At 43.9% G+C, this 20631-nt stretch overlaps 1 pseudogene; it reads left to right on the top strand.

The window, feature by feature from the left end:
* LOC126335647 (phosphate carrier protein, mitochondrial-like) overlaps positions 1 to 20631 on the top strand; it is a 72932-nt pseudogene that overhangs the window by 33820 nt on the left and 18481 nt on the right.

The following is a 20631-nucleotide window of genomic DNA, read 5'->3' as shown; positions in this document are numbered from 1 at the left end:
CTCTCCTCTCCTAACTTCTCCTTACTACAATTTACCGAAGTTGGTATAAAAAAAAACTATCTGGCTGTGTTTTCATCTGATCAGTCAGGGTCGCAATGTTAACCTTAAGCTCCGCCTACAAAAATTCTGTCAATCCAATGGGAAACGTTATACTTTTCGTGGTGGGGCAACGTTTTTAAAGTTTGCAACGTAGCAGAGACGCGAAAAAGTCTCACGCTAAAACCTACAGCTGGTGTGGTCCTTTAAGCGTTATCGTAAGATCTATACTGTTCTTCTGGAGGGCTCTATCATTTAACATGGGCTGTTGGGTGTTCCTAATGTAACAGACACGTGAAAAAGTCTCACGCTAAAACTTGCGGATGGTAGTTGCCCTTTTTGTGTTATCGTAAGATCTATACTGTTTTTCTGGAGGGTTCTAACTTTTAACATGGACTGGGGGGTGGTCCTTGACGTAACAGAGACGCGAAAAAGTCTCACGCTAAAACGTGCGGGTGGTAGTCTTACAGGTAAGCTGGCGGCGTGGGTGTCCAGTCTGTCCCTTATCGTAAGGCCTTCTAGCTTAACACGGTTCTGCTCTCGGCTTTTGTTCTCGTTTCTCCCCACGGAACTGCATCGGTCTCACGGTGGGAAGGTACGACATGTATTTAGGCATTCTTGTGTTAGTCTGTGGTATTCCATTTGCTCACTCGTTACTCGTATTACTTTTGATAATTTAATGTCACAGTTTATTCGGAGGTATGTGACATACTACTGGATTTGCTTATCATGTCAGGGTTTTCATAGAAGGTGTTGGATTTGACTGACACCTTACAGTGTGACAGATGGATCTTGATAATGTGTAAAAGTAACACGTTCCACTGCTCATATTCTTCCCAGATAGTCAGAAACACCACAGTAAATTTAGAAGTTCTCGCGTCCGTCGGCCGACTTACGTGGTGGGCCTTGATAAAAATGATATTTAATTTAATTTTGATTTATGATTAAATGCTTTCCTGAAGTTCTCCTTTTTAACAATATTAGACTCAAATTATTTGTTACGGTAATGAATGATAGACTCGCTGAATCTTAAAACATGAGTATATAAGCTGAACATTGGATTAAACTTTTCATATTAATTTCCGCGGCTAGTCAGCTCACTTTAAAGTAAAAGATCTTTAGTTATTAATTACAATTGCGGCCCACACACTCGCGAGACTGCTTTTCCTCTTGCCTCCGTTAACCATTGCCACGTAGTCGGAGTCCTGGCTCTGGCTGTCGGCTATGGTACTGTAAATAAGAATCTTAAAGCTACGGATTTCTGCAACGTCGGTCGGCTGTGGAGAAAAAGTAATATGGTGTTAATAGCAGGCGAGTATTTCGCTTCCGCTTATTTTTCATAATTTAATATAGCCACGTAATGGCGCCGTTGGCTGCATCTGCCGCTGCGATTGTTGAACTGTAAATTACTTGAACGCAGGTTAATTCAAGGAAGGCGGACATGAAATCGGGACCACCTCTTACAAATTAAAAGTGCACAATAATAGTAAATGAGTATTTTATATGCTTAACTCACACAGATATGCTAACATTTGCCAGAACTCGCAAGATGTCCGTCTACACACAATCAAGACAAGAGAAGAAGTGAAGACGACTAAAAAAATTGACAAAAGAGCGTATCTTGTCACCTCTTTATATCATTTTGTCATAAATTATTTTTTGCAATCGAAACATCAATAGAGAAATTATTATTTTATGGCTACATGATAAAAATATATTATTCAATTTTTAAATGTCTCCTCTTTATAAATACTGTTTATTAAGTCTTTTTGTAATGTAGCGCTGGGGACGCTATAAAGTGGAATGTATGCCGTAAATGACAAGTGTTAAAAAATTAACACGAAACGAATCCAACAGAGACCTTTCACTGTGTTCGGACACTACTGGTTTGATTTTCCTACTCATGTCAATTAATTTGCAGTTTTGTTCGTTCGCAGCGGCGGGTTCAGGACAGTCCTTCACAGTGTTCAACGACCTCAGGCTGAAGTGCTGTCCACAGACGCAGCGGCTGCTGCTGTCGGCCAGGCAGTACGACCCGGTGGAGTACTACCTACTGCAGCGCGAACTGCGACACTACCTGCGGCTGCGCGGGGGCGGGAGCGGCGGCGGCGGCGCGGGGGGCAGCGGAGGCGCCACCAGCAGCGGTGGCTGCGGCGGCGGAGGCAGCACCAGGGACAGCGGCAGCGGCGCCGTCTGCACGGGGCCGCGGCGCGAAGCCTGGTGGCGCCGCCTCATGGGCTGCATCTTCAAGAGCACCGCCTCCTCCGGCTGACCGCTCTCCGCGCTGCGTGTGTGCCCGCCCAAGGACAGTCTGCTGATACACGGAGGAGTTGCCTGACCTTCACTTTTACTGTCTGTTGTCATCGATTGATCGTGAAAATAAATATCGAGTGTTAGTTTTCACCACAATATTGGAGCGTTACGTCTGGCTTCCAAGGGTCTGCTTTGCTTTTTACGACCGTGCTCAAACACACAGTTACTAGACTAAACGGTGGCGATCATGTGGAGTATGCTGACGTCACAGTCAGCCCTCTCACGAGGAGACAACACAGAAATCGGTTTTCTTTAAATACACTGACAGCAACATATCACAACACCATAGATAATTAATGCAGAGAACAGCAGGTTCGGGAATGCTTTTGTTCATGAACAGCAGCACAACAGGTCGAATGACGAGAATCACTTAGGCTACAGATTTGCAGTCTGGGTCACAACGGTTTTAGGCGCTTCAGTCCGGAACCGCGCTGCTGCTACAGTTGCAGGTTCGAATCCTGCCTTGTGCATGGATGTGAGTGCTGTCCGTAGGTTAGTTAGGTTTATGTAGTTCTAAGTCTAGGGGACTGATCACCTCTGATGTGAAGTCCAATAGTGACAGGTTCAAATGGCTCTGAGTACTATCAGACTTAACTTCTGAGGTCATCAGTCCCCTAGAACTTAGAACTACTTAAACCTAACCAACCTAAGGACATTACACACATCCATGCCCGAGGCAGGATTCGAACCTCCGACCATAGAATTCGCGCGGTGTCAGACTGTAGCGCCTAGAACCGCTTGGCCACCCCGCCCGCCTAAGTCCCATAGTCCTCAGAGCCATTTGAACCATGTTTGTGCCACGAGAGTGATCCTGTTGTCATACGTAACTGCACCCCAGACCAAATTCCAGGTGGATTTCCAGTGTGTCTATCATGCAGACAGATTGGTTACAGTCCCCCCACCGCCCCCCTCCAAAACCAACACACTTGGCCCCGAGGCAGAACCAGCTTTCATCAACAAACACGACAGACCTCCACGTTGCCCTCCAATGAACTTTGGCTTAACATCACTGAAGTCCCATATGGTGGTGGTTTGGGGTCAGTGGAATGTACGCTACAGGGCGTGTGGCTCGGAGCTGCCCTTGAAGTAACCGATTTACAGCAGTTCTTCGTATCAGTGTGGTGCCAATTGCAGACGCAGTACAATGCGCCAGAGCCGTATGTCGGACATTATTGTCTTCCCTCTCGGTAGTACCACATAGCCGTCTGGAGACCGGTGTTATTGCGGACTTTCATTCTCGTGACCACTGACGCCGGCCGTCATCTACAGTGGCTACATTCCTCCAAATTTTTTCTGCAATATCGCAGAAGGAACATTAGCTTGTCGGAGCCCTATTCCACGACCTCGTTCAAACTCAGCGACATGCTGATAATGGTATCTTTGTCGCCTTAAAGACATTCTCGACTGACATAAACTCACCACGTCCAATCCTAAAGGTATCTGAATCTCGCAGCTGCTTCAGAGTGTACCGGGTGATCAAAAATTCAGTATAAATTTGAAAACTGAATAAATCATGGAATAATGTAGATAGAGAGGTACAAATTGACACACATGCTTGGAATGACATGGCGTTTTATTAGAACCAAAAAAATATATAAACTTTCAAAAAATGTCCGACAGATGGCGCTTCATTTGATCAGAATAGCAATAATTAGCACAACAAAGAAAGGCAAAGCAAAGAAGATGTTCTTTAGAGGTAATGCTCAATATGTCCACCATCATTCCTCAACAATAGCGGCAGTCGAGCAATAATGTTGTGAACAGGACTGTAAAGCCTGTCCGGAGTTATGATGGTGAGGGATTGGCGTCGGATGTTGTCTTTCAGCACCCCTAGAGATTTCGGTGGATCACGATACACTTGCGACTTCAGGTAACCCTAAAGCCAATAATAGCACGGATTGAGGTCTGGGGACATGGGAGGCCAGGCATGACGAAAGTTGCGGCTGAGCACATGATCACCACCACACGACGCGCGCAAGAGGTCTTTCACGCGTCTAGCAGTACTTTGTATTTTTTTTTTGTTCTAATAAAACCGCATGTCATTCCAAGTATGTTGTCAATTTTTACCTCTCTAACTACATTTTTCCGTGGTTCACTAAGTTTTCAAATTTATACTGACTTTTTGATCACCCGGTACTTAAAGCAACCCTGATTTCCATCCTCTTCTTTTCGATGTTGCGGTTTCTTTGCCGTCAGTGTATTTATGGTATGCTAGACCCGTGGTCTAGTGGTAGCGTCTTTGATTCATAATCATAACGTCTTTGGTCCCGGGTGTGATCCCCGCCTCTGTCTAAATTTTGATAAATAATCAGCACTGACGGCCGAAGACTTCCTGCATAAGAAGTCAGCCTCATTCTGCCAACGGCCTTGTTAAAGATGGCGGAGGAGCGGATAGAGGTTCAGGGCACTCTCCTGTCCTAGGGGTGGGAAATTGCCCCTAAAGGCGGAAGAATCAGCAATGATCAACGGCATGAGGATGCAGAAGGCAATGGGAACCACTGCATTAAAGACACGTAACGTGTATCCACAGGACATGTGGCCTGTAGTTGAAGAAGTGTCATGATGATCTGTCCATTGGGAAAAGATTCCGGAATAGTCCCCCATTCGGATCTCCGGGAGTGAACTGACAAGGGGGAGGTTACCATGAGAAAAAGATTGAATAACCAACGAAAGGATAATGTTCTACGATTCGGGGCGTGGAATGTTAGAAGCTTGAACGTGGCCGGGAAATTAGAAAATCTGAAAAGGGAAATGCTAAGGCTCAATGTAGATATAGTAGGGGTCAGTGAAGTGAAGGAAGACAAGGATTTCTGATCAGATGTGTATCGGGTAATATCAACAGCAGCAGAAAATGGTATAACAGGTGTAGGATTCGTTATGAATAGGAAGGTAGGGCAGAGGGTGCGTTACTGTGAACAGTTCAGTGACCGGGTTGTTCTAATCAGAATCGACAGCAGACCAACACCGACAACGATAGTTCAGGTATACATGCCGACGTCGCAAGCTGAAGATGAACAGATAGAGAAAGTGTATGAGGATATTGGAAGGGTTATGCAGTATGTAAAGGGGGACGAAAATCTAATAGTCATGGGCGACTGGAATGCACTTGTAGGGGAAGAAGTAGAAGCAAAAGTTACAGGAAAATATGAGCTTGGGACAAGGAATGAAAGAGGAGAAAGACTAATTGAATTCTGTAACAAGTTTCAGCTAGTAATAGCGAATACCCTGTTCAAGAATCACAAAAGGAGGAGGTATACTTGGAAAAGGCCGGGAGATACGGGAAGATTTCAATTAGATTACATCATGGTCAGACAGAGATTCCGATATCAGATACTGGATTGTAATGCGTACCCAGGAGGAGATATAGACTCAGATCACAATATAGTAGTGATGAAGAGTAGGATGAAGTTCAAGACATTAGTCAGGAAGAATCAATACGCTAAGAAGTGGGATACGGAAGTTCTAAAGAATGACGAGGTACGTTTGAAGTTCTCTAACGCTATAGATACAGCAATAAGGAATAGCGCTGTAGGCAACACAGTTAAAGAGGAATGGACGTCTCTAAAAAGGGCCATCATAGAAGTTGGGAAGGAAAACATAGGTACAAAGAAGGTAGCTGCGAAGAAACCATGGGTAACAGAAGAAATACTTCAGCTGATTGATGAAAGGAGGAAGTACAAACATGTTCTGGAAAAACCAGGAATACAGAAATATAAGTCGCTGAGGAATGAAATAAATAGGAATTGCAGGGAAGCTAAGGCGAAATGGCTGCAGGAAAAAATGTGAAGACATCGAATAAGATATGATTGTCGGAAGGACAGACTCAGCATACAGGAAAGTCAAAAAAACGTTTGGTAACATTAAAAGCAACGCTGGTAAAATTAAGAGTGCAAAGGGAATTCCACTGTTAAATGCAGAGGAGAGAGCAGATAGGTGGAAAGAATACATTGAAAGCCTCTATGAGGGTGAAGATTTGTCTGATGTGATAGAAGAAGAAACAGGAGTCGATTTAGAAGAGAAGGGGATCCAGTATTAGAATCGCAATTTAAAAGAGCTTTAGAGGACTTACGGTCAAATAAGGCAGAAGGGATAAATAACATTCCTTCAGAATTTCTAAAATCATTAGGGGAAGTGGCAACAAAACGACTATTTACGTTGGTGTGTAGAATATATGAGTCTGGCGACATACCATCTGACTTTCGGAAAAGCATCATCCACACAATTCCGAAGACGGCAAGAGCTGACAAGTGCGAGAATTATCGCACAATCAGCTTAACAGCTCATGCATCGAAGCTGCTTACAAGAATAATATACAGAAGAATGGAAAAGAAAATTGAGAATGTGCTAGGTGACGATCAGTTTGGCTTTAGGAAAATTAAAGGCACGAGAGAGGCAATTCTGACGTTACGGCAAATAATGAAAGCAAGGCTAAAGAAAAATCAAGACACGTTCATAGGATTTGTCGACCTGGAAAAAGCATTCGACAATATAAAATGGTGCAAGCTGTTCAAGATTCTGAAAAAAGTAGGGGTAAGCTATAGGGAGAGACGGGTCATATACAATATGTACAACTACCAAGAGAGAATAATAAGAGTGGACGATCAAGAACGAAGTGCTCGTATTAAGAATGGAGTAAGACAAGGCTGTAGCCTTTCGCCCCTACTCTTCAATCTGTACATCGAGGAAGCAATGATTGAAATAAAAGAAAGGTTCAGGAGTGGAATTAAAATACAAGGTGAAAGGATATCAATGATACGATTCGCTGATGACATTGCTATCCTGAGTGAAAATGAAGAAGAATTAAATGATCTGCTGAACGGAATCAACAGTCTAATGAGTACACAGTATGGTTTGAGAGTAAATCGGAGAAAGATGAAGGTAATGAGAAGTAGTAGAAATGAGAACAGCGATAAACTTAACATCAGGATTGATGGTCACGAAGTCAGTGAAGTTAAGGAATTGTGCAACCTAGGCAGTAAAATAACCAATGACGGACGGAGCAAGGAGGACATCAAAAGCAGACTCGCTATGGCAAAAAAGGCGTTTCTGGCCAAGAGAAGTCTACTAATATCAAATACCGGCCTTAATTTTAGGAAGAAATTTCTGAGGATGTACGTCTGGAGGACAGCATTGTATGGTAGTGAAACATAGACTTTGGGAATACCGGAACAGAAGAGAATCGAAGCATTTGAGATGTGGTGCTATAGACGAATGTTGAAAATTAGGTGGACTGATAAGGTAAGGAATGAGGAGGTTCTACGGAGAATCGGAGAGGAAAGTAATATGTGGAAAACACTGAGAAGGAGAAGGGACAGGATGATAGGAAAAAAATGGTTCAAATGGCTCTGAGCACTATGGGACTCAACTGCTGTGGTCATTAGTCCCCTAGAACTTAGAACTACTTAAACCTAACTAACCTAAGGACATCACACACATCCATGCCCGAGGCAGGATTCGAACCTGCGACCGTAGCAGTCGCACGGTTCCGGACTGCGCGCCTAGAACCGCGAGACCACCGCGGCCGGCAGGATGATAGGACATCTGCTAAAACATGAGGGAATGACTTCCATGGTACTAGAGGGAGCTGTAGGGGGCAAAAACTGTAGAGGAAGACAGAGATTGGAATAGGTCAAGCAAATAATTGAGGACGTAGGTTGCAAGTGCTAGTCTGAGATGAAGAGGTTAGCACAGGGGAGGAATTCGTGGCGGGCCGCATCAAACCAGTCAGTAGACTGATGACCAAAAAAAAAAAAAAAAAAAAAGAAGTTGTACAGACCAGTTCGGTGCAAGACTCAAATATTCTCGATAAAATCAGTTTTGAAGTTTTCAGAGCGTCTTTAGTAGCTTGGAGTTAGGCCGACTTTTCTTTAGGCAGTTTGGGTCTGTGGTAGATTGTGTGCGTATCAGATGGGTGGCCGACGTTTGATTCTCTACTGCCGCAAATTTTTTAATGAAATTGGATCTTCTACTTGAATTTCCCTCATGAGTAAAATACTCAGAGATAAAAATAATTTAATATCTTCACGTTTTTAATTTAAATAACGTTTATTAATGATCTTTCATAAAGGGTGGTGTGCGACATGCATTTAGAAATAAGAGGATATATGTTATCACAAAAACCGTAGATATGTGTTAATTCCTGTATATTTGATGAATTTTATATTTAAATGACGTAGGTTTCCGAACTGAACGAAAAGAAATTGTGACCGAAATAAGAATCAAGCAAGCCATTACCAGTCTCGAACGATACCGATTTTTTTTTTTTACATCTTAGTGTATTTTAAGATTAATATGTAGATTTGTTTAAAAGTTTACATTGGTTGGGAATAAAATCCTTGTCCTCCCCATGGCAGGTGAGCATTCTACCACAGAGCAACGCTGCCTGTCGAATAATAAATCGTCTTTAGGCTTTTAAAGGAGCTCAGAAAATCTTTAAGACAATTTTCTCCAGATTTTTTTTTTTAGAGTTGCATCGTGCGCTTTGGGGGGACAGATATTTGACTTCTGAACGTCATGTATCACAACTATAAAAATACAGAACTGTCATTCCTGTGTACAGATATGAGCTGCGATGGTGACCCTTCATTGCCGGCCGGTGTAGCCCAGCTATTCTAGGCGTTACAGTCTGGAACCGCAAGACCGGTATAGTCGCAGCTTCGAATCCTGCTTCGGGCATGGATGTGTGTGATGTCCTTAGGTTGGTTAGGTTTAAGTAGTTATAAGTTCTAGGGGACTAATGATCATAGCAGTTAAGTCCTATAGTGCTCAGAGCCATTTGAACAATTTTTTTTTTTTTTTTTTTTTTGTGACCCTTCACTCACTGCTCCAGACTGTGCTGGCTTTCATCACACAGCCTGAGAGTGCTGCCAAGGGGAATCATTATGGGGGGATGCGAGGGACGTCGAGCACGCCCCACGTGTTCTCCGATCGGTTCACTTCTGTGGCCGACCTGGGTATTGTCTACACTGCAGTTGACACCTCACCCATGGTCGAGTGGGAGACCATTTCAAAGTCTGGCAGGCAAGGGGCCTGTAGTAGGGCCTCCGAGGGTCGTTTGACATCACGTCTCGGGCGTTATCTGTGGCTGATGAAGACACTAAGCTGGATGCCGTCGTCCATTCTGTTTCAGAGGAAGCTTCTCAGCCCACAAGGTCTGGGTGTTCACAGAGGGTAGGTTTGCTTGTAGTTGGGAGCTCCAGTGTTAGGCGCATAATGGGACCCCTTAGGAAAATGACTGCCAAGGCGGGAAAGGAAGCCGTACCGGTGGGAGTCCTTCCAGATGTGGAAAGGGTGCTTCCGGATTCCATGAAGAATACAACGTGACCAATGAAGTGGGTCACTTTAGATCACAGAGGATTTTCTCTGGCTTTGGGAGGCTATCAACGGTAATGGTAAAGACTGCCAGTCTTGCTTGCGAGATTTGGCGCAACTCACCATCTGCAGCATCGTCTATAGAAACGACCGTGTTCCTTTGGGTGCAAAACTAATTGGGGTGTCTGAATCAGAGGCTCAGGAGGTTCCTTGACTTGCGCCATCGGTGGTGGGTTTCCTTGTTCCGCTTAATAGGTCAGGAGTCCACTACATGCAGGAAGCGGTCACACGGGTAGCGGGAGCTGTGTGGAATGGACTGGTCGTTTTTTTTTTTAGGTAAGAGGGTCTCAGGAAACCACAAAAAGGGCGTCCGTCTTAAAGGGGCAGCTAAAACACAGTAAGATAGTTGTAAAAACAGTCAGTTTTGTAGCTGCAAATTGTCGAAGCTGTGTTGGAAAAGAACCAGAGCTCCAAGCCTTAATAGAAAGCACTGAAGCTCAGATAGTTACACGTACAGAAAGTTGCCTAAAGCCTGAAATAAGTACAGCCGAAATTTTTCAAGCAATCTATCAGTGTTCAGAAAAGATAGATTAAATATAGTTGGTAGTGAAGTATTTATTGCTGTCAGAAGTTGTTTACCTTGTAGGGAAATTGAAGCAGATAGTTCCTTCGAAATAGCGTAGGTAGAGGATATACTTGACAATCGGACTAAACTATTAATTGGATCGTTTTACCGACCCCCCGATTCAGAAGATATTGTTGCTGAACAGTTCAAAGAAAACTTGAGTCTCATTTCAAATAGATGTCCTACCCATGCAATTGTAGTCGGTGTTGACATGAATCTACACTGGATATGCTGCAATAATTATACGTTTAAAGCCGGCGGCAGGCCTAAAACCTCATCCGTAATTGCACTAAATGCTTTCTCAGAAAATTATTTTGAACAATTAGATCTTGAGCCCACTCGAAGCGTAAATGGTTGCGAAAGCATACTTGACCTCCTAGCAACAAATAATCCTGTACTAATAGGGAGTATCATGACAGCAACCACAAGGCAGTCGCTGCTAGGCTGGATACAATAATATTTACAGCCATCAAAAGGAAACGCCAGGTATATCTATAAGTATTTTAAACAACTGATAAAAATGCTCTGAACGCCTTTTTAAAACACTGTTTTTACTCTTTCCGATCTGATCATGTAAGTGTAGAAAAGATGTGGAATGATTTCAAAGAGATAGTATCGACTGCAATTGAGAGATATATACCACATAAATTAATAAGTGATGGTACTGATCCCCCATGGTACACAAAACGGGTCATACCGCTGTTGCTGAAGCAACAAAAAAAAAAAAGCATAAAAAATTAGAAATACCGCAAAATTCTCAAAGTTTTACAGAAGTTCGAAATATAGTGCGTCCTTCAATGCGAGATGCATTTAATAATTTCCACAGCGACACTATGTCTGGGAATATGGCAGAAAAACCAAAGAGATTCTGATCACACATAAAGTACACCAGTGGAAAGAGGCAGTCTATACGTTCACCGCGCGATAACAACGGTGAAGTCACTGATGAAAGCGCCTCTAAAGCAGACTTATGCAACACGGTTTTCCGAAACACCTTGACCAAAGAAGACGGAATAAATATTACTGAATTCCAATAAAGAACAACTGCCAAGATGAAAAATATGTAAGTAGATATCCTCGGTGTAGCAAAGCAGCTGAAATCACTTAGACAAGTCCTCCGGTCCAGATTGTATATTGGTTCACATGGCTCTGAGCACTATGGGACTCAACTTCTGAGGTCATCAGTCCACTAGAACTTAGAAATACTTAAACCTAACTAACCTACGGACATCACACACATCGATGCCCGAGGCAGGATCCGAACCTGCGACCGTAGCGGTCGCGCGGCTCCAGAGTAAAGCGCCTAGAACCGCTCGGCCAGTCCGGCCGGCGATGGTATATTAGTCAGATTTCTTTCAGAGCATGCTAATACAATAGCTCCATATTTAGCACTTATATACAACCGCTCGTCCACAGAAAAATCCTCACGTAAAGACAGGAAAATTGTTCAAGTCACACCAATACCCAAAAAGAGAAGTAGGAGTAATCCGCTGAATTACAGGCCTATATCACTAACGTCCATTTGGAGTAGGGTTTTGGAACACATGCTGTGCTCGAACATTATGAAGTATCTCGAAGGAAACGATTTATTGACACACAGTGAGCACGGATTCAGGAAATATCGTTCTTGTGGAACACAAGTAGCTCTTTATACTCATGAAGTAATGAGTGCTATCGACAGGCGACGCCAAATTGATTCCATATTTTTAGATTTCCTGAAGGCTTTCGGCACCGTTCCATATAAGGGTCTTGTAACCAAACTGCATGGCTATGGAATATCGCCTCAGTCATGCGACTGGATTCGTGATTTCCTGTCAGAAAGCTCACAGTTCGTAGTATTAGACGGAAAGTAATCGAGTAAAACAGAAGTAATATTCGGCTTTCTCCAAGGAAGTGTTAAAGGCCCTCTGTTATTCCTGATCTATGTTAACGACACAGGAGACAATCTGAGTAGCCCTCTTAGATTGTTTGCGGATGATGCTGTTATTTACCGTCTTTTAAAGTCATCAGATTATCAAAACGAATTGCAAAATGATTTAGATAAGATATCTGTATGATGCAAAAAGTGGCAAAAGACCCTGAATAAAGAATAGTGTGAAGTTATTCACATGCGTACCACTAGAAATCCACTAAATTTCGATTACGCGATAATTCACAGAAATCTGAAGCCTGAAAATTCAACTAAACACTTAGGGATTACAATTACAAATAACCTAAACTGGAATGATGTTGTGGGTACAGCAACTGAAAGCGTGTGATTCATTGGCAGAAGATTTAGAAGGGGCAACAGGTCTATTAAAGAAACTGCTTACACCACGCTGGTCCGGTCTATTCCGGAGTATTGCTGTGCGGTGTGTTATTAGAATCAAGTGGGACTGACAGATGACATCGAGAAAGTTCAAAGAGTGGCAGCTCGGTTTGTACTATCGCGAATTTTGGGAGATAGTGCCCTAGACACGATACGTGAATTGGAATGACAATCATTAAAACATAGGCATTTTTCGTTGCGAAGGTATCTTCTCATAAAATTTTAGTCACCAGTTTCCTCCTCCAATTGCAAATATATTCTGTTGGCAGCCACCTACATAGGGAGAAATGGTCATAACGACAAAATAAGATAAATCAGTGCTCGCAAGGAAAAATCTGAGTGCTCGTTTTTCCCGCGAATCATTCGTGAGTGGAGCGGTAGAGAGACAACTTTCAGGTGGATCATTGAACCCTCTGCCAGGCACTTTATTATGAATAGCAGAGTAATGTGATTACATTTTCACGCAATTTGAGTGCATATATCCTGAAAAATCAACACCCAAAACAACCACTTCTGGCCTTAATAACGGCCTTGATACGCCTGGGCATTGAGTCAAACAGAGCTTGGATGGCGTGTACAGGTACAGCTGCCCATGCAGCTTCAACACGATACCACAGTTCATCATGAGTAGTGACTGGAGTATTGTGACGAGCCAGTTGCTGGACCACCATTGACAGACGTTTTGGTGAGAGATCTGGAGGATGTGCTGGCCAGGGCAGCAGTTGAACATATTCTGTATCCTGAAAGGCACGTACAGGACCTGCAACATGCGGTCGTGCGTTATCCTGCTGAAATGTAGGGTTTCGCAGGGATCGAATGAAGGGTAGAGCCACGGGGCGTAACCCATCTGAAATTTAACGTCCACTGTTCAAATTACCGTCAATGCGAACAAGAGGTGACCGAGACGTGTAACCAATGCCAACCCATAGCATCAAGCCGGGTGATACACCAGTATGGCGATGACGAACACACGCTTCCAATGTACTTTCACCGCGATGTCGCCAAACACGGATGAGACCATCATGATGCTTTAAACAGAAGCTGGACTCATCCGAAAAAATGACGTTTAGCTATTCGTCCATCCAGGTTCGTCGTTGAGTACAACATCGCAGGTGCTCCTGTCTGTGATACAGCGTCAAGGGTAACCGCAGCTATGGTCTCCGAGGTGATAGTCCATGCTGCTGCAAACGTCGTCGAACTGTTCGTGCAGATGGTTGTCTTACAAACGTCCCCATCTGTTGACTCTGGGATCTAGACGTGGCTGCACGATCCGTTACACCCATGCGGATAAGATGCCTGCCATATCGACTGCTAGTGCTACGATGCCGTTGGGCTCCAGCACGGCGTCCCGTATTACCCTCCTGAACCCACCGTCTCCATATTCTGCCAACACTCATTGGATCTCGACCAACGGGAGCAGCAATGTCGCGATACGATAAACCGCAATCACGATTGACTACAATCCACCCTTTATATAAGTCGGAAACGTGATGGTACGCATTCTTTCTCCTTACACAAGGCATCAAAACAACGTTTCACCAGGCAAAGCCGGTCAAAGGCTGTTTGCGTATCAGAAATCGTTTGGAAACTTTCCTCATGTCAGCACGTTGTAGTTGTCGCCACCGGCGCAGTCTTGTGTGAATGCTCTGAAATGTTAATCATTTGCATACCACAGCATCCTCTTCCTGTCGGTTAAATTTCGCGTCTGTAGCACGTCATCTTCGTGGTGTAGCTATTTTAAAGGCCAGTAGTGTATATTAAGATTCTGGTTGGTTTTATTTATCCCATCGTCAGGAGTTCTCTGCTTTATGGCTTGGCAAACGTTTTTTAATTCTATGGTCGGATGCCATTCCTGTTGCCATAGTCGCCAGTTTACCTCATGGAGGAAAGTCGCGTGAGACAATTGTATGTGGATAGCGAAAAACTTCGTTCCGTGTGGTACGGTCTTTTATCTGTTGGCGTGCCGTACTATCTGAAGCAGAGTCCAGTATTTGCCAAAGCAAGGGTGGAAAGCCGTTAAAAATTACTGTTGTCCAGGTCACTGTACCAGTTTAACAGTCGTTAAATTACCGCTCGCCGGCCGCTGTAGTCGTGCGGTTCTAGGCGCTTGAATCGGGAACCGCATGACTGCTATGTTCGCAGGTTCGAATCCTGCCTCGGGCATGGATGTGTGTGATGTCCTTCGGTTAGTTAGGTTTAAGTAGTTCTAAGTTCTAGGGCACTGATGACCTCAGATGTTAAGACCCATATTGCTCAGAGCCATCACCGCTCACATGCAATTTGGGTCTTACTAAACGCCCAGTATCGCGAGCTGGCGCACTGCACGCTACGCTACGCGAGCAGGTAGGTAACGTTTGGTGGAGATCGTCAGACAGAAATGCGAAACGAGTTTTTTAAATTACCAGCACAGTAGTCCGTCGCTGACACCGTCCTACATCATAGACATGAGCCACCGCCTTTTCGAATTACGTAGTGAACCAACTAGGCTCTGAGCAATCAGACTACGGCAACTCGTTCTCCATCTGGCACTTCTATTTCCTGTGACAGCCTCTTCATCTTAGAATATCACTTGAAAACTATGTCCTTAGTTTTTTTATTTCTTGGATTTATTCCAGTGTCTGTCTTCCTCCACAATTTGTACCCTCTACAGCTTCTTCTGCTACTCATACCACGCAAGTCAGTCCCTGACGTCTTAACACACGTCCTATGATTCTATCCTTCCTTTTTGTAAGTGTTGTCCATATATCTCCTTTCTTCTCCGATTCTACGGAAAACCTCTTCATTACTTATTTTATTAGTACACCAAATTTTCCCATTTCCCCTGTAGCGCTACATCTCAAACGCTTCGAATCTCTTCTCTTTCGGTTTTCCGAGAGTCAACGATTTACTGCCATACACTACTGTGCTCCAAATTGACATCTCAGGAATTTATTTCTTGAATTGATGTCTATGTTTGACACCAGCTGACTTCTATTGACTAGGAATGCCCACTTTGCCATTGCTAGTCTGCTTTTTATGTCCTCCTTGTTTTGTCCGTCAAGAGTTATTTCGCTTCCTACTTGGTGTAATTCCTTAACTGGGACTAATCCGTGATTAGTTTTTATGCTAAGTATCTCGCTATTCTCATTTCTCTACATCTCATTTCTTTCTTCATTCTTCGGCTAATTCTCAGCTCACAATCTGTACTCACTAGACTTAACTCCATTCAATAGATTCTGTAACTATTCTTCTCTCACTCTGAGGATAGCGATGTCATCATCGAAGCTTATCATTGTTTCCTTTTCACCCTGAATTTTAATACCGTACATGAAAATTTTTTCCGTCGTTGTTTCTTTGATGCATAGATTGAACAGTAAGGGCCGATATACTACATACCTGTCTCACAACCTTATTATTCTGAACGCTTCGTTCTCGGTCGTCCAGTGTTAATATTCCCGTTAGGTTCTTCCACATATTGTGTTTTACCTGTCTCTCCCTATGGCTTGAAATAGGGACATTTAAGGAAAATTGTAAATTTTAACGTACTATCCAAGAGCATAAGTGATATGTCGATTACAAAGATGTACGTGTGAAAGAACGCTGCGAGGCAGCTATCGCCGAGGCAGACTATGTGTATCAAAGAGCTTATGCTAGGTCACGCAGTAGCAGGCAGTGGTTGATCGGAAGTAGAAGGGGTAGCGATCCAGAGGGTAGCAGTGTCTGTGGCGATGCTCCGGAATGGGCAGTCGCTTGGTGTTAAATATTCGGTGTAATAATTTCAGTGTTTTGTATAAATTATTATAGAAGAAATAAGATTTGAAGTAAAATTAATTAAGAGAAAGCTACAAATATTATTATGAACTTTAGTTGAAAAATCTTTCTACACATATTCACATCGATCTGCAATAAGGTAATTAATATCATGTGTTTATGCGCTTTTGCTGTAAAACGAATTTGAATGAGACCAACTTTGTATGTAGCCCCAAGTTTTAATTGTATTTTTTGTAAAGATCATTTGTACTTTTTATGATATGGCTCAACAATCGTAAGTCAGTTTCACAATATAATAAGACTTTCAAGTAAGATATTACTGTCATTATCCCAAGTCAAGTTGCGCCTCCCAGTTCCAAGTCGTTTTTATTTGAACAGATTCTAAATGTGTCTGAGTTAAATATATTCCAATCTGGTTTTTGCAACTGCAGTTAGTTTCGTAATGCTGAGAGCAGAACGACTAGTTATCAGAGGCGACCCCAATACAAGATAAGAAACTTATTTCACACAGTTTTCCCACTGAGACCACTTTTGTAGTTTTTCAGATACACAGGACCGTAGTACGATTGAGTAGAACTGAATGTACTTACTCTAATTTGCCATCATCGCACACAGGTTTTAAATAGTTTGGATTTGCTTGTTGGAGAGGGTTGTATGGGCACACTACGGCAAGGTCTTCAGCACCCGCTCAGTAACAGATTGAGACGGGTGTCAAGAAAATACTCAGAACAATAAGATAAAACAGAACGTAAAACACAGGTAACAAACGTGGAAAAATATGTGCCTACCCACACCGAAGCGTGAGACGAAGGATGCCGCCAACAGTGAAACATGGACAACACAAGAAGAAAGTGGTAGAGGGAGCTAAAACAATATAGCAGACGGAAGTGGCTGGTTGACCGCAAGGAAAAAAGGGAGGGGCCAGCCAGTCTGCAATATACTAAAACCTCCAGCCTAAAAGTTTAGGCCAGAGTCCAGACACATCACAAAACTTTAAAACTCAAGTTACCGGTATTGCTTTCTTGCTAGTAGACACATTGTTTATAACAGAATCAGGTAAATATACAGGTACACGTAATCAGATACGCAGTCAGCACACCACTTGATATAACTGTTCTTTTTTAGACATGATCATCACACCTTCCTTTAGACATAAACGTTACTAGCTCACTCCAATTTTTCTGTCAATTTCGAATATTTTGCACCGTTTTACATTGCCGAATGCTTTTCCAGGTCGATAGATCCTACGAGTGTACCTTAATTTTTCTTAACTCTTGATTCCATTATCAACCATATTGTCATGTCTGTCTCACTGCCGCCTTTGCCTTTACTTAATTTTCATCACCATTCTTCTGTATATTGATGTTGTAAGCAAATTCGATGCATGAGCTGTTAGGCTAACTGTGCGATTGTTCTCGCCCTTAACAGCTCTTGCTATCTTCAGAATTGTTTGAACGATGTTTTTCCGAAAGTCTGACGGGAGGTCGCCAGTCTCGTAGATTCTACACACTATTTGTAGTAGTCGTTTAGGTACCACTTCCCCAGTGATTTCAGTAATTCTGATGGAATGTGCACTATCCCTTCTGCCTTATTTGATCTTAAGACTTCCAAAGCTCTTTTAAATTCTGATTCTAATGCTGGATTCCCTATGCCATCCTCATCGGTGCCAGTTTCTTCTTCTATCATGTCATCAGACAAGTCTTCCTCATAGAGGCCTTCACTGTTTTCTTTCCAACAGTCCACTCTCTTCTTTGCATTCAACAGTAGAATTCCCATCTCATTCCTAATGTTGCCGTCTTTGTTTTCAATTACATCGAATATTGTTTTGACTTTTTTTTACGCTAACTCAATCCTTCCAACGATTATTCCTACGCAGATTTTGTTTTCCTTAGGTTTAGATTTCATGCACTTACGATTTATCTCATTCGTAGGTGACTTATATTGCTGCTCTCTTGTCTTTCCCTAACATTTCTGTAATTTCTTATTTCGTCGATCAGTTGAAGTATTTCTTCTTTTACCCAAAGCTTCTTTGCTGTTTGCTGTTCTAGAAACTATGTTTGCTTTCCAACAACTCTGATTGGACTCCTTAGAGATGTCCACTCTTCTAGCACTGATCTCCCTGCTGTAGTATTCCGTATCACAGTATCCATACCCTTGGCGAATTTCAAACGCTCCTCATCGTTCCTCAGTATCCCACTTCCTTCCACGTTGATTGCTCCTTACGATTCTCTCAAACTTCAGTCTACCCTTCATCATCACCAAATATTGATCTGAGTCCATATCTGCTTCAGCGTATGCATTACAATCCAATACCTGGTTGCGAGACCCCTATCTGACCATGATGTCATCCAGCTGGAACCGTCCCGTGTCTCTGTGCCTTTTCCACTTATACCTGCTCCACGTGTGATTTTTATCAGAGTATCGCCTTTAGCTAGCTCAAATTTATTACAAAAATCAATTAGTGCTTCTCGTCTCATTCACATTAGGAAGCCCATATTCTGCTGTAATCTTTTCTGCTGCTGCATCTGTTGCAAAAGCTTTCCAAACCCAGACATTTTTTCATCTCCCTTTACATACTGAAATACTCGTTCAATATCCTCAAATACTCTCTCTTCATTTTCCAGTTGTGACATCGGCGTTTACTTGCTGTCGAATCTGATGACAACACCCCTGTCACTCAACTATACACAATAACTCACTCTCTGCCCTCATTTCTTATTCATAACGAATCTTACTCCCATTATATGACGCCCTGCTGCTGTTGATATTACCCTACATTTTTCGGTCCAGAAATCATTGTCTTCTTTTCATTTCGTTTCACTGACCACAACTGTATCTACACTCCTGGAAATGGAAAAAAGAATACATTGACACCGGTGTGTCAGACCCACCATACTTACTTTGGACACTGCGAGAGGGCTGTACAAGCAATGATCACACGCACGGCACAGCGGACACACCAGGAACCGCGGTGTTGGCAGTCGAATGGCGCTAGCTGCGCAGCATTTGTGCACCACCGCCGTCAGTGTCAGCCAGTTTGCCGTGGCATACGGAGCTCCATCGCAGTCTTTAACACTGGTAGCATGCCGCGACAGCGTGGAAGTGAACCGTATGTACAGTTGACAGACTTTGAGCGAGGGCGTATAGTGGGCATGCGGGAGGCCGGGTGGACGTACCGCCGAATTGCTCAACACGTGGGGCGTGAGGTCTCCACATTACATCGATGTTGTCGCCAGTGGTCCGTGGAAGGTGCACGTGCCCGTTGACCTGGGACCGGACCGCAGCGACGCACGGATGCACGCCAAGACCGTAGGATCCTACGCAGTGCCGTAGGGGACCGCACCGCCACTTCCCAGCAAATTAGGGACACTGTTGCTCCTGGAGTATCGGCGAGGACCATTCGCAACCGTCTCCATGAAGCTGGGCTACGGTCCCGCACACCGTTAGGCCGTCTTCCGCTCACGCCCCAACATCGTGCAGCCCGCCTCCAGTGGTGTCGCGACAGGCGTGAATGGAGGGACGAATGGAGACGTGTCGTCTTCAGCGATGAGAGTCGCTTCTGCCTTGGTGCCAATGATGGTCGTATGCGTGTTTGGCGCCGTGCAGGTGAGCGCCACAATCAGGACTACATACGATCGAGGCACACAGGGCCAACACCCGGCATCATGGTGTGGGGAGCGATCTCCTACACTGGCCGTACACCTATGGTGATCGTCGAGGGGACACTGTATAGTGCACGGTACATCCAAACCGTCATCGAACCCATCGTGCTACCATTCCTAGACCGGCAAGGGAACTTGCTGTTCCAACAGGACAATGCACGTCCGCATGTATCCCGTGCCACCCAACGTGCTCTAGAAGGTGTAAGTCAACTACCCTGGCCAGCAAGATCTCCGGATCTGTCCCCCATTGAGCATGTTTGGGACTGGATGAAGCGTCGTCTCACGCGGTCTGCACGTCCAGCACGAACGCTGGTCCAACTGAGGCGCCAGGTGGAAATAGCATGGCAAGCCGTTCCACAGGACTACATCCAGCATCTCTACGATCGTCTCCATGGGAGAATAGCAGCCTGCATTGCTGCGAAAGGTGGATATACACTGTACTAGTGCCGACATTGTGCATGGTCTGTTGCCTGTGTCTATGTGCCTGTGGTTCTGTCAGTGTGATCATGTGATGTATCTGACCCCAGGAATGTGTCAATAAAGTTTCCCCTTCCTGGGACAATGAATTCACGGTGTTCTTATTTCAATTTCCAGGGGTGTAGATCGAGCATTCCCTTTTCAGATTT

The sequence above is a fragment of the Schistocerca gregaria genome, chromosome 2 (assembly GCF_023897955.1).
Source record: "Schistocerca gregaria isolate iqSchGreg1 chromosome 2, iqSchGreg1.2, whole genome shotgun sequence".
Lineage (NCBI taxonomy): Eukaryota > Metazoa > Arthropoda > Insecta > Orthoptera > Acrididae > Schistocerca > Schistocerca gregaria.
This window is presented reverse-complemented; position numbering and strand designations above follow the sequence as displayed.